The sequence below is a fragment of the Chrysochloris asiatica genome, unplaced genomic scaffold (genome assembly GCF_000296735.1).
Source record: "Chrysochloris asiatica unplaced genomic scaffold, ChrAsi1.0 scaffold00032, whole genome shotgun sequence".
In the NCBI taxonomy this organism is placed as follows: Eukaryota; Metazoa; Chordata; class Mammalia; order Afrosoricida; family Chrysochloridae; genus Chrysochloris; species Chrysochloris asiatica.
In genome coordinates this window covers 6,874,322-6,888,013 of record NW_006408550.1, presented here as the reverse complement: position 1 = coordinate 6,888,013, position 13,692 = coordinate 6,874,322, and the positions used below count along the sequence as shown (strand labels likewise).

Genomic DNA, 13,692 nt, shown 5'->3' with positions numbered 1-13,692 from the left:
CCTTAGAATAATCAATCTATGGGCAGCATTTGCCCAAAAACAAAGTTCAGAAGCCAGGAAGTATCAAGAAAGGGGGAATAGAAATGAGAAACACAGAGAAGCGGAATAAACGATACCACATTGTGGGTATTGCAATCAATGACATGAAAAAGAGTGTGCATAGATTTTTTTTTAATGGAAGACTGATTTATGGCATTTGCCTTGGGGTGGGCGAGAGACAGATATGGTACCCTCCAGGAGTCTTGTGGTTTCCCTGACAATCCTGGGGGATTGCTTTGTGGGCTTCCCTGGACCTATGGGTGGCAGAGCTATGTGTGCATCATCATAGACAAAAACTAGAAAGAGTTGCTGGAAAGAGAGTGAATGATAGATTTTTTTTTGCTCCATGGTGTCCTGCTTGTCTAAATCTTCAACCAGAATGAGAAAGTTTAGCTGAATGGGGAGAAGATCTTGAAGTTAATGTTGCAAAAGTAGAAGTCACAGAGCAGCCCGGGCCGAGTGGACACGTTGTAATAACTGCTCTTCCTACTATTTATCATTGTAAAGATGGTGAATTTAGGCATTACCAGGGCCCAAGGACTGAGAAGGACTTTGTAAACTTTGTAAGTGAAAAAGAGTGGAAGAGTACTGAACTTCTTTCATTATGGTTTGACCCAAATTCTAATTTGATGAGTAGCATGCCAGCACTCTTTCAGTGATGTATGTATATCAGGGCTTGCCATACCTATTTTGTTGAATAACTTGGATTACCTGTGTGGACAGCATATACAGTTTTTGCTTTAGCAATCATGCTTTGCTTTCCAGATGGTGTTGGAGGAGAATATTGAAAGTGCCATGGGCTGCCCATAGAACCAATAGATCTGTTTTGGAAGAAGTGCAGCCAGAGTGCTCCTTGGAGGCCAAGATGGCCAAACTTCATCTCTCATACTTTGGACATAATGTCAGGAGGGACTAGTTGCTGGAGAAGGATATCATGTTTGGTAAGGTGGAGGGTCAGAGAAAAAGAAGAAGACCCCCAGCGAGATGGATTAGCAAAGTAGCAGCATCAATGGGCTCAAGCATGGCAACAGTAGTTAGGTTGGCCCAGGGCAGTGTTTCATTCTGCAGTGCATAAAGTCACTCGATGGCACCTAACAACAACACAATGAATGATGTTGTAGCAGATTGCCTTTGTCCTTCAAAAAGGAGCATACTACAACTATACCCTTCAAATTAAAAAAAAAAAAAAATTATTACCAGAATCTTCCCAACCTTTGAAAAAAGTGGAGGAAAAAAAAAGATTTGGATGAAGAAGATGTTTCCGAAGAGGAAGATGAAAGTAAAGAAGGAACAAAGAAAGACTTGCCTCAGAATGCCACAAGACAACGTTCTACGGGCACTTTGCTGACCACGGATAAATCGTAGTTTGTTTTTATAATATTACGATTTTTCACAAACACAGAAGATTGACCCTTTGTTTTGGTTTGCAGGGAATTGGAATTTACTTGTACATTGCAGGGTTCTGTCTAGATTGCCATTAGATTGAGCAATCTTCAGAAAATAGAAGTAGTACTAGGCATAAATGTTTGAAATATGATTTATGGACAGCATGGTGATTTAAACAACAATTCTTTAATCTTGGAAAAATCTGGTGCCAAGCAGTAAATTTTGTATGTTGGTTTAATAACTTTTTAAGTCCGAGTTGAGAATTTACATTTTACAAGAATTGCATTATTGAAGTATTTAAGAAGTACTAACAAATTTCCTTTAGAGAAAAAGATTTCTCACTGGATACGATTTTTCTTAGTTTCACTGTTTGAGAAAACAAACATATTTCCCATAATATTTTGCCCATTGTCTCAAGAAATGTATATTTTAATGACAACTCTGTAGTCTTTTCAGAGATAGAGTTAAAAATGTCCTCACTTTTAGATTATGCTGCTAATAAAAACTACCTGAACTTTAATTACAGTTTTCTACATAGGATGGTAAATCAGGATATGGTTTAGGGAGCTTTTATAAGTCTAGGGTGTCATATGGATTTCAATAAAGGGTGCTGATTACCTCTTTTTGCTCCCTCAGTTTAGTCTATCGTTTGTATTTTTCTTACTTGCCATGGTTTACTTTCTCAATTTCCCAAATTTACATGGAAATTTTTCCATGTTTTAGTAGAAAGTACTTTTTTTGTTTCTTAAACCAATAAAGTTTACTGAGGGATCCTTAAAATTGAAGAGATGTCTACCGAATATTTAAAAATTTGGCTACTCATCTCAGATTTTACATTATTCTTGTTAAGCCTCTATTTGAACTTCTTTTCTTTTCTTTTCGGATGTGAAGTTGAACATTCCTTCTTTTTCTTTGGTATTGTGGAAAAGCCTTATATTTACATTTTAAAAGTTCACAGAAATTTAATTTGCTATAAAATAAAGTTTGCATTCTACTCAGGAAAAAAAAAATGTATTTGCTCTGTAAACCTTTATCCAACTTACAGTAAAAAGTAAAAGTAAAATAAAATGTGCTGTTCATACACTTAATTTGGGTTAATGGCTCTGTAGGATAAGCACTAGACTTATCCTGTGAAGCTAGGTGATCTCAGCTATCTACCAACTCATAGATTCCAGCATTCTATTCATTTTGCTCCCATTTTAAAGTTCTTCATTCCAGTTAACAAGTTAGCTGGTAAGAGTATAGGATGGGAGTTCTCATGTAAGAAAATACTTATTCTAAGGAAGGGCTCTTGAAGGCTATATTATTTCATACCAGCATTAACAGCAAAGCTCAAAAAAAAACAGAAAACAAGAAATGCTGGTGAAGGTGTGGAGACACTGGGACCCTCCTACATTGCTGGTGGGACTGTAAAATCATTCAACCACTCTGGAAAATGGTATGGCACTTCCTCAGAAACTTGGAAATAGAAATACCTTATGACCCAGCAATCCCTCCACTGGGTATATAGCCACAAGAAATACACTCCAGGACACGAGCAGATATATGTATGCTGATATTCATAGCAGCACTATTCACAATAGCAAAAAGATGGAGAAAATCTAAGTGTCCATCAATGGAAGAGTGGATAAACAAACTTTGGCAATATACACAATGGAATACGATGTAATGCTGAACAAAACAATGAATCCAAGAAACACCTTATAACATGGATGAATCTAGGTACATTATACTGAGTGAAATTAGTCAATCACAAAAGGACAAATATTATATGAGACCATTATTGTAAAAGCTTAAGAAAAGGTATCCATAATAAAAGAAACATTATTTTATGGTTAACAGGGGTGGGAGGGAGAGTAGAGTAAGTAACTAACTGGCTAGAAGGTAGATATATGTTAGATAGGGTGATAGGGGAAGGCAATATTATACATGAAGGGGGAGGGCAACTCACAAGAGGGAGGTTGGCAGAAAAACAATGAAGATAAGCACAGAGAGGTCTACATGGGCTAAAGGGGCTTGAGGTAAATAGAGATGTATACACAACCTTGGGACGGCAGTGCTTTGTGCATAGATACGTGGATTGAGACATAGGCTGGGATACATATCTTTATGTCCCACAAATATATAAGAGTTTGAAAGGGGAGATTTGCTTATGAGTATTTATTCTTCATGCAAACACAACTAGGAATGTAGTGGAACATACAGCTGGCAAAATGATGAAAACTCCCTAGATGTGATCAACCATCTTAAGGCAATGAGCTGATGGACCTGGGGGCTCAGGACCATAATCTCAGAGGACACCACGGTCAACTGGCATAACATCGTCCACAAAGACAACGCTCTACATCTTGCTTGGATGAGTAGCATCTGGGATCTTGAAAGCTCATGATCTTGAAAGCTCATGGTCTAGCTCATGTGCAGAAAAAAGAATGATAAGAATGAAAGAGGCTTGGAATCAATTAGTGCAATGGACTGGTGGAACACGTGAACATCAGTCTCCACAGCTCTGAGACCAGAAGAACTAAATTGTGCCCAGTTACCACTACCAACTGCCTTGAGAGGGATCACATTCAGAGTTCCTAAGAGTGGGAGAAAATATGGAACAAAACTCAAAACCATTTCATAAAAAACGCAATAACAAAAACTGGGTTTACTGGTCAGAAAGACCTGAAGAACCTGAGACCACGGCCCTCAATCACCCTTCAAGTTTGGAAAGGAACTCACCCTCATGGGTCAATTTTCAGCTGAGGAGTAGATAGGTTTTAGGGGTGGTGGGGGACAACACCTCTAGTAAGATAATGCTCACCATGGAATGGTCAATCATTCAAAAATCAAAAGGGCAACATTTTTCTAAGGACACAGTTGAGAAGGAAAAGAAGGCAGTTTGCAATTACCAGCCGTTCCACTGGAGAAAGAGTAGGCTTTCTGCACCTGTAAAGATTTACAGCTTCGGAAACCCTGTACAGGGTTGCTATGGGTCGGAACCGACTCCACAGCCTATAACAACAACAACAAGGTGGGTAGAATGCAAATAGGAACCAAAGGGAAGAAGCAGCAGAACTGTTGTTACCTGGAGGCGATTGCAATCATTGAGATGAAACAAAGTGCCTGATTTGTTGAATGTAAAACTGATGATCTGCTCTGTAAACCTTCACTCAATTTGCAATAAAAAGTTTCACATCAAAGAAAGAAATAAATCTTTATAAACAGAATTTCAGACCTGAAAAGCGGGTAATAGAAAATTCACATTTTATGTTATTTTACTTTATTTCATTTCAGTTTTGTTTGAGATGGAGAATTTTGTTATTTATCAAACCATAGCTTTAGGGCAGCTTCAGGTTGTAAATGCAGGCAGCCTTACACATCCCCAGGCTTACTCAACATACTCCCTAGGGCTTCTAAACTGCTGTACAATGAAGTAGCAACTAAGAGAATTGAAGGAAGGCAAAGAGCAAAGATTTAATACTCCTCTGGGCAGCTGTGTGAAGAAGTTTTATCTCTGACCCAGACTTAAACATTTGGCAACAGATAAAAAACATTCAGCTCTAAGTCACAGAGTATCCAACCACAGGGTTTAAAGCATAGGAGCAAGCAGTTCAAAGAGAAGCTCGGTGGTTTCAGCGGCAGAATGAACACTGCACAGTTACAGGGTTCTAGCCAGCTCTGCCTCACGTAACACACAACTCCACAAACAGGAATGAGCATGTGCAAATGCTCTTGTTCTTGTCAGGGAGGAAAGTCTGTCCTTCTGCTAATTTGCTCTTCTGTTTCATTGGCCAAACTAGATCATGTACCTTTCCTGGCTTAGATCAGTCCTGGTTCAAACCCTTGTCTGGGCATACTGCTACAAATTCAGTCCTGTTTCCAAAGATGAAAGAGGAATGCTTATTAGGTGGGCATCAATCTTGTGTACCAAATTCTATCACAAAAAGACAGGGGCGTTTCTCTGCTCGATCAAATAATGGCCATAAATAAACCTAACTTTGGCACTAAGAGATTGTCATCAAGAAGCAGCCATAGATAGAGTGAATAGTTGATAATTTTTAGTCTTGTTGTATTGAAGGGAACTGCCCTGAGGTAACCTGAATCTTTGAGCACCAGGTTTTACAGATTTCTCCTGGATTTTTTTTCGGGTCCTTTGTAAGACACACATCCATGAGCTGGTGGATAACTGATTCACTACCATTTCACTCTTTTTATCACAGGAGGGAAAGAGTCTAATGAGTTCTGAGGAATAAGAACCATAGTGTTAAAAGCAAACAGTTGCTGTCAAGTTGATTCCAGCGCATGGCAACCCCATGTGTTACAGAGCAGAACTTTACTCCAAAGGGGAACAGTGCGCCACTTCCCAAAAAATCATTGGCTGAGTTTTTGGAAGTAGAGCACCTCCAGATCTTTCTTCCAAGGCATACCTGGGTTACTTCAAACAAAAGCTTCTAAGTTTGTACAACCCACCCACCCATGACATCAAGTCAATTCCAACTAATAGCAACACTATAAGACATAGCAGGACTGCGCCTTGGGGTTTCTGAGACTGTAAATTGTTACAAGAGCAGATAGCTTCATCTTTCTCCTCCAAGGAGTTGATGGATTTGAACTGCCAACCTTGTGGTTAGCAGCCCAATGCCTAACCCACAGCACCCCTAGGGCTCCTTTTGTATCACCCAGGGACTCCAAAATGGTGGCTGGGGGCTGGAAGGGGAAGCCATAGATTAGAATGCAGAACACCTCATTTTTAGTACTAAAATTACAGTGTCAGATAAATACACTTCTAAGACACTTTCTTCAATACCATTCTAATCTCCCAGCAGATTTTGGACCTGAGAGAAAATGTATCTTTAAGAATAACTTATGATGGCTTACATAGAGAATGATGGCAATAAGGCCAAGGTCAAGGGCATGTGCCTCTTTCAGACCTAATTGTGTATTCTGTTCCAAAGCGAGGCATAGATCCCACTTCCACCTAACAAGCAGCTGCATATGGAATCTGGAGACAATACAACGACATCAGCAATAGTGGACTCTAATGGAGATAAAGGAGTGGTAAAGTGGTTAAGTGCTCAGTTGCTAACTGAAATGTTGGTGGTTCAAACCCACCAGTGGGTCTACAGGAAAACCATGTGCTCCTCTGCTTTTTTGATGATTACATATAGCCTTGAGACTTCTGGACAGTTCTACTCTGTCATATATACGGTAGCTATGAGTCAGAATGGACTCCACAGCAATGGGCTTGATTATGTTTTAATCAAGAAAGCTTCAAAAACTTCATGGAAAAATGGAATGAAAGGATACTTTTTCACCATGAACTTTGTGAAGCCTCCTCATATACTACACCAATGATAATATCTAAGGATCCTATTATCTGTATATATTCAACTAAATTGATGTTTTTTGAAGCTTGTGTTTGCTTTCCCATTTTATTTCCTTAATTTGGTGGAGTCCTAGAAGACCACATTACACATAATGCCAGACCCCAAAGGGAACTCTGGTAGCCCAGTTACCATGGCAGGGATTCAATTCTGGTATCAAAGAAAGTATTATAATGAAGAGTAAATGCTGGCTTCTAAAATACTTTTTCATTCATAGGAAACCAGATTATTGGAGAAACTCCTATGCATGTTTTCCTTCTTCTATCCATGTTTCCTCCCAAACTGTGCATTATGTCTCTACCCAGATTTTTTTACTGTAATAGATCCAGAGTGGCTTTTGAAGATCAGAGCAACCACAAATTACTTCTCTTATTCTTTTTCTGTTACTTACTTCACTTCTTCCTTCATTTGTACCCCACCAAAGGAATTTCAAAGGAACGCTGGTTGATGTTGTTAAGTGCTGTTGAGTCAGTTCTAACTCATAGTGACCCTATATAGGGTTTGAACCACCGACCTTTCAATTCAAATTAATCTTGTGGTAGAGCACATATCCTATAGTGTCACACCAGGACTCCAAGAGTCCTGGTCGCACAATTAAAATTAAGCTCTCTAATTAAGCACTCTGATACTAACTGAAGATCTGAGTTCAATCCACCAGTGGCTCCATGGGAGAGGCGACTTGTCATCTGCTCCAATAAAGATGATAGGCTAAGAAACCCTATGGGGCAGTTTGACTTTGTCCTATAGAGTCACTGAGTCATAATCAACTCCATGACAGCACATAACAACACAATAAAGAAGTTTTAAGGAGCGCTGGTGGTGCAGCGGTTAATGGAATCGAAAAACCCACTCAGCTGTTCCCCAGAAGAAAGAGCTGGAGATCTGCTTCCATTAAAATGACAGTCTAGGAAATCCAGTGGGCAATTCGACATGTCACGTGGAGCTGCTATATGCAGCAAAATGGACCCTATGGACTCCAACAACTGTACACACGAGTTTGCACCTATTTCATTTCTGCCTTCCCCTCTCGGTCATTGGCTTTGTTGTGTTTCTCTGGCTCTTGTGTCTAAAGAAGAGGCTAGGCATTGGTTCCTGGAGAAGTGATTGGCGATGTCTCCTTGGGCAGACAGTCTTGGCAGACAAACAAGCATCCCAGGTGTTTCTTCAGCTGCCCAATAGAGAGCAGCACCACACTGTTCTGTCCCTCCCGGGGCTGGGGCCTGCTTGTCAAATTCATTTCTCCTTTCTGAAATGCATAATACAACTTATCTGTTCAAAATTTACAGCCAGAACTTTAGACAAAGGAATTTTAATTGCATGCTGATAAAACGTCAAACCTATTGTGCATAAAGTAGCTGTGCCATTTTGGTTTTTTCCTTTTTAATAATGCCTCCAGGATTACGATAGCAATTTACTCCCTGTCTGAGTGAAATCCATTTTGTAGCTCATAAAAAAAAAAAAATTTAAATTTTTTTACATCTTCAAAATAGGAACAAATTCTTATAATCTCCACAACCATTTGACAGTCTTTCTACTGACTGGATTGTGCAGTAATTCATTATGCTAAAACAAATGGTTTGCTTTGCAAATTTGGTCAACCCATTTTAAATGTTTAAGTGGCAATTTTTTTTTACCTCCTTGGGATACACTTAATGATGAATAAGGGTCATCCTTTGGGACATTTGCTTAACTCACAGAACACAGCTGCTACATCTCATGTTGTATCATAGAGTTGTACCAGGTCACCTTCTCTACAAAGTCTTTCCCACTGGAAAATGAAAGATCCAGAGAAGATGAAGGAGTAGCCTGACTTCCAAGGTTGCCAAATGAGACGAACAGAGTTGCTGTAAATCAGATTAGGGGTTTCCAATTAAGACATAGGTACCATGATTGGCACCCAGAATAGTCAAGGCGGGCTCCAAGACTACAGAACACTTGCTTAGACATCAGCCAGACACCTGGTATCACATCTATCAAGATAAGACATGTCCTCTGAAGGAGTGATCAATGAGAGATTAGATATAAAAAGTCTAAGACATATGTCACTGATCTTAAGCATGGTATTTAAAAAATAAAAAATTCCCTTTGAAATGGTGAAGTACCCTTCAGTCACTTAGTTTACCCTTCAATCCAGCTGACACTTCTTGACTTCAAAAAGCATTCATATACAAGTAGTCCCTGGGTGACTCACAAGATCTGTTTCTTTGCCTTGAAGTATAATTTGTAGGTCAGTCAGAGCATGTGCTTATGGTTCTTATTTGTAACCGGGGACTTAACATATGTCATGGTTCAAGAAAAATCTGTTCAGTCCAAAGCTACAAAGCAGAGAAACAAATGCCCAACTCTTCTCATTATCAAGTGACAAGGTTAGGAACTAGGGAGTTCCTCTGCACCTTGCAAGGGGCCCTTCCTGTATTAGACTCTCCAGGGTACACAGAAGTCACGACATTATTTTGGTTAACGGTAATTGCAAATGAATCACCCAAATCACATAACTAGGCTTGTGGTGGTCCTTGTGTGCCATAAAGTCAGTTCTGATACACAGGGACTCTGTATAGGGTATCTGAGGCTGTAAATCTTTGTGGGAGCAGACAGACAGCATTCTCTTTCTCTCGCAGAGCAGCTGATGGATTAAAACTTGTGGTTAGCAGTCCAATATGTAACCCATGATCCCACTTAATGGAACCCTGACTTAGGGCCTTGTTAGGGAAGCTCCTTTCTGGCATGTATATGTTCCTAAACTTGTCAGAAGTCACGGGAAAACAACTTAAAGTTGAGGAATTTGTCAATGCAGGATTAAATTTTAAATGTTTAATAAAAGCTTCTTTATGGGATAATGTTGTTGTTGTTAGTTGTCATTGGATGGGTTTCCATGCACAATGGAACAAAATACTGCCCAATTTTTGTCACCCTCACAATCAGTTACAGATGGGACAATATTCCATTGTGATCCACAGTGTTTTCACTGGATGGTTTTCTGAAGGAAATTTCCAGGCTTTTCTTCACAGTCTTTTTTCCATTTGGAAGCTTCACTGAAGCCCGTCCTGCACGTTACGACAAACTGAAAGACTGGGGTAGTTGTACATGAAGTGCTTTGAGTGGGAATTGAACCAGGATTTCTTGCATGGGAAATGAGAAATCTGTTATTAAACCATCACATATATAAAAAGGCAAAAATATTAAGAGTTCACCTCAATGAAATTTCACAAAGTAAACCCCAGCAAGATGGATTGGCAAAGTGGCAGCATCAATGAGCTCAAGTGTGGCAACAATAGTGAGGTTGGCCCAGGATCGGGCAGTGTTTCGTTCTGATGTGCATAAGGTCGCTATGAGTCGGTAGTGACTCAATGGCACCTAACAACAACAACAACAACAAACACATGTACAAGGTTAAGTTAAAAAGTATTGCTACAAAATCATAGAAAATGTTATTAAGCAAAAGTACCAAATGTGAAGCTACTGTTTATTGACATATCCTCCAATAAACATTTCCATCTCTCTAACCCTTCCCTAAGGAGCTCTGGTGGGTTACATGTTGGGCTACTAACCACAAGGTCAACAATTTGAATCCACCAGCTGCTCCCAGGGAGGAAGATGAGACTTTCTGTTCCTGTAAAGAATGACAGTCTCAGAAATCATCTACAAGGTCATTATACCAACCAACCTAACCATCCCTTCCCTGGTGTGGTGCTGTCGGGTAAGCACTAGAATGCTAACCAAACGGCTGACAGTTCAAACCCACCAACTCCACTTGGAAACCTTATACAGACAGGGTAGCTACAAGGCAGAACTGATTTGATAGCACCCAACAACAAGAACCCTTTCCCAAGGAGTCCTGGTGTGGTGCTGTAAGATAAGTTCTAAACTGTTCACTGCAAGATTGGTGGTTCAAACCCATCAGCCACATCTCAAAAACTCTATACAGGGTCACTATGAGTCGGAACCAACTCGATGGAGCTTAACTACAACAATAACAACCCTTGCCCAAAGAATGTCAAAACAGTTCTAGCATCCTCAAGGGACTCAAATAGAATTATTTATCAATGCTTTTTGTGTTTGGGGACAAAAAAGATGGTTAAAGGACAAGGCTAGGGCTGTAGGGTAAATGGGGTACGGGTTCCCAGAGGAATTCTATAGGACAACCCTTGCTTTAATCGAAGTATGAGCAGGAGCATGTCCTGATGGAAAAAGAAAATTGCTCAGTAAACTTTCCTGGCCTTTTTTTCACCAGTGCAGTTTGCAATTTTTCTAGAACTTATTCATAATAAATTCCCATGATGGTCTTCTGTCCTTCAAGAAAATCTATCAAGATTACTCGTTTGGAATCCCCCAAAACAATCACTGGCTCTTCGGATCTGATCTCTCTACCTTGAAGTTAAACTGGCCCAGAAAATCCCCTGTGAAACCACTTTTTGGAATGGACCTTCATTTTGAAACCATTGCATCAGGACTAAGACAAATGCATTATGAAGAGAGCTTGGCTGTAGCCATCCACAGATCGCAGAGACAGGTTTCAACACATTTTGTTTGGAGTAAATGCATACATGTGTGAACTAGAACCTATAGCCATATTTTTTACTTACTGTAATATATTGTTGTTTGTTTCTATTGTTTTGTGCTGTCAAGTCAGCGTCTTCTCATAGCAACTCTACATTCGGTTTCTAAGACTGTAAATGTTTTGTAGGAGCCTCATCTGTCTCCCATGGAGTGGCTGATAGGCCCAAACCGCTAACCTTCTGGTTCACAGTACAGTGCTTATATTACAGAGCCATCTATTGTTGTTGTTGTTATGTGCTGTGGAGTTGGTTCCGACTCATAGCGACCTTGTACAGGGTTTCTGAGGCTGTAAATCTTTACGGGAGCAGAAAGCCTCATCTTTCTCCTGCAGAACAGCTGATAGTTTCGAACTGCTGACCTTGCAGTTCGCAGCCTGATTTGTAACCATTATCCTACCAGAGCTCCTTGAGCCACCTATTACCACCACCTAAATCAAGAAATAAAATATCAACAGCATTCTAGAAATTCAGTCAGGAGCTATGTTCCTCTTTTCCTCATATACCTAGCCATATCAGTTCTGGGAACCTCACATTCAAAGGCAATTAGGCCAAAGTAATGCAAGAATGTAAGCTAGATAGCGAGGAGATTTTTTGAAGCCCTGGTAAGCAGGCAAGGGGATAACTGAGTCTGAAAAAGACTGAAGGGGTCCATTTTGAGGACTTAGGCCTGCCTCATGATAGCAAAAATTATGCATCTAGAAGACATACCCGCCATTCATGGTCAATGGGAGCAGAGACTGGCTGAACAATTTGCTTTTATTTTCACCCTCCTCAACAATCTTCAGGATGCCTGTATCAAGACCAACAGGACACAATTTTGAAACCTAAGAAAGCAAGACCAAAACTCTTTGAGAGTGTCTCTACAAAGTCATATCTTAAATCTCACATTCATCTAAGAACTCTTGCCTCCCACTTCTTGTCCTCATTTATCATAGCATCTGTAACATATTTCAAGAGCAGATGTAGAAAAATATACTCCTTTTATGCCCTTTAGAGCATCATTGAAAACCTACATGTAGATATTCAGCAGGGATTTAAAGTGGACCATCCACTCTAATCTAATACTCTTTTGGTGCAAAGGTGACCTGTGGTCACCATCACAGTATCCTTGAGCCATGTTATTTTTAATTTGTGGTCACGATGGTTTTAAACTAATGCACTTTACACTCTCCTAACAAGCACATTTTGCAAGGCAACCAGCTGAGCTCAGACATATACTCAATCTGTGGTAGAGAGGAAATCCACATGGATAAAGGAACACTATTAAAATAATATTTATGGAATGCTTCGTACCTGTCAGACACGGATCTCATCTTTTATCCACATCCATAGTTCTATGTGGACTCCTGCTGTGGCGCTGTTAGATCAGCACTGGACTGCGAACCACAAGGTTGGCAGTTCAAACCCACCAGCTACTCCTCAGAAACCCTGCATAGGGTCAATAGGAATTAGAATAGACTCGACAGCACTTACCAACAGCAATATCATTACAGTAGTCCTATGTGATAAGAACTATTATTATTCCTCCTCATTGTAGATGAGAGAGCCAAGGCACAGAGTGGTTAAGTCCAAGGACAAACTATTTGTAAGTGTTGTTCTTTGGATGCCATGTTGCTGGGCCTGTTATTTTGTGTTCATGAGCACTGTGCTCCCAGTAACAGCCCTTTCTGGGTACAATCGATTTGCTCTGATATATGGGATTCTAAAAATTTCCCAAATACCTACTATATGACCTTCTGAAGAAAATATAACCAAGCCAGTTTGACTTAATGAAAATCTTGAGAATGGGTTCAAATTTTCCAGTTAATATTTCTGAAAATGTACTTCCCTGACATTTTCTTTTTTTGTTGTTGAGGTTTTTATTATGGATTGAATGAAAGTTTACAGGGAAGATAATTAGTTTTACATTCAACAAATCATATACCTTGTTTCATTGTAATGATTATAATCCCCTTCATGTACCATCGGTTAACAGTATTTCTCTCTATCCACTTTAGCTTTTTCAAAACAAACAAACAACATGTAATTTACATATCCAAATGGCACATTCTGCAAGTTTGCCTCCTGGCCACCAGCTCTTAGTCCTTCTCTTCCTGTGAATCTAAAGTCCTCAGCCGCTCCCCCTCTCCATGCCCCCATCTCTGCCTCCATCTCTGGCACCACTGCTTCTTCTGGATAAGGTCCTGTGTTCTGCTTGTGTGTTTCTCCCTTGATGGTCCTAGGGTCCTCTGTTTCTGGACTGTAAGATTAACCACTCCCCTGTTTTTGTTACAAAACTTCTACCTTTACAATTGTGACAGTCACAATTAGTCATGATAACAATTATTCACTATTGAATCATA

At 39.8% G+C, this 13,692-nt stretch overlaps 1 pseudogene; it reads left to right on the top strand.

The window, feature by feature from the left end:
* Window positions 1–223: 223 nt before the first annotated feature.
* On the top strand, window positions 224–1,404 carry LOC102812488 (annotated as a pseudogene).
* The last annotated feature ends 12,288 nt before the right edge of the window (window positions 1,405–13,692 follow it).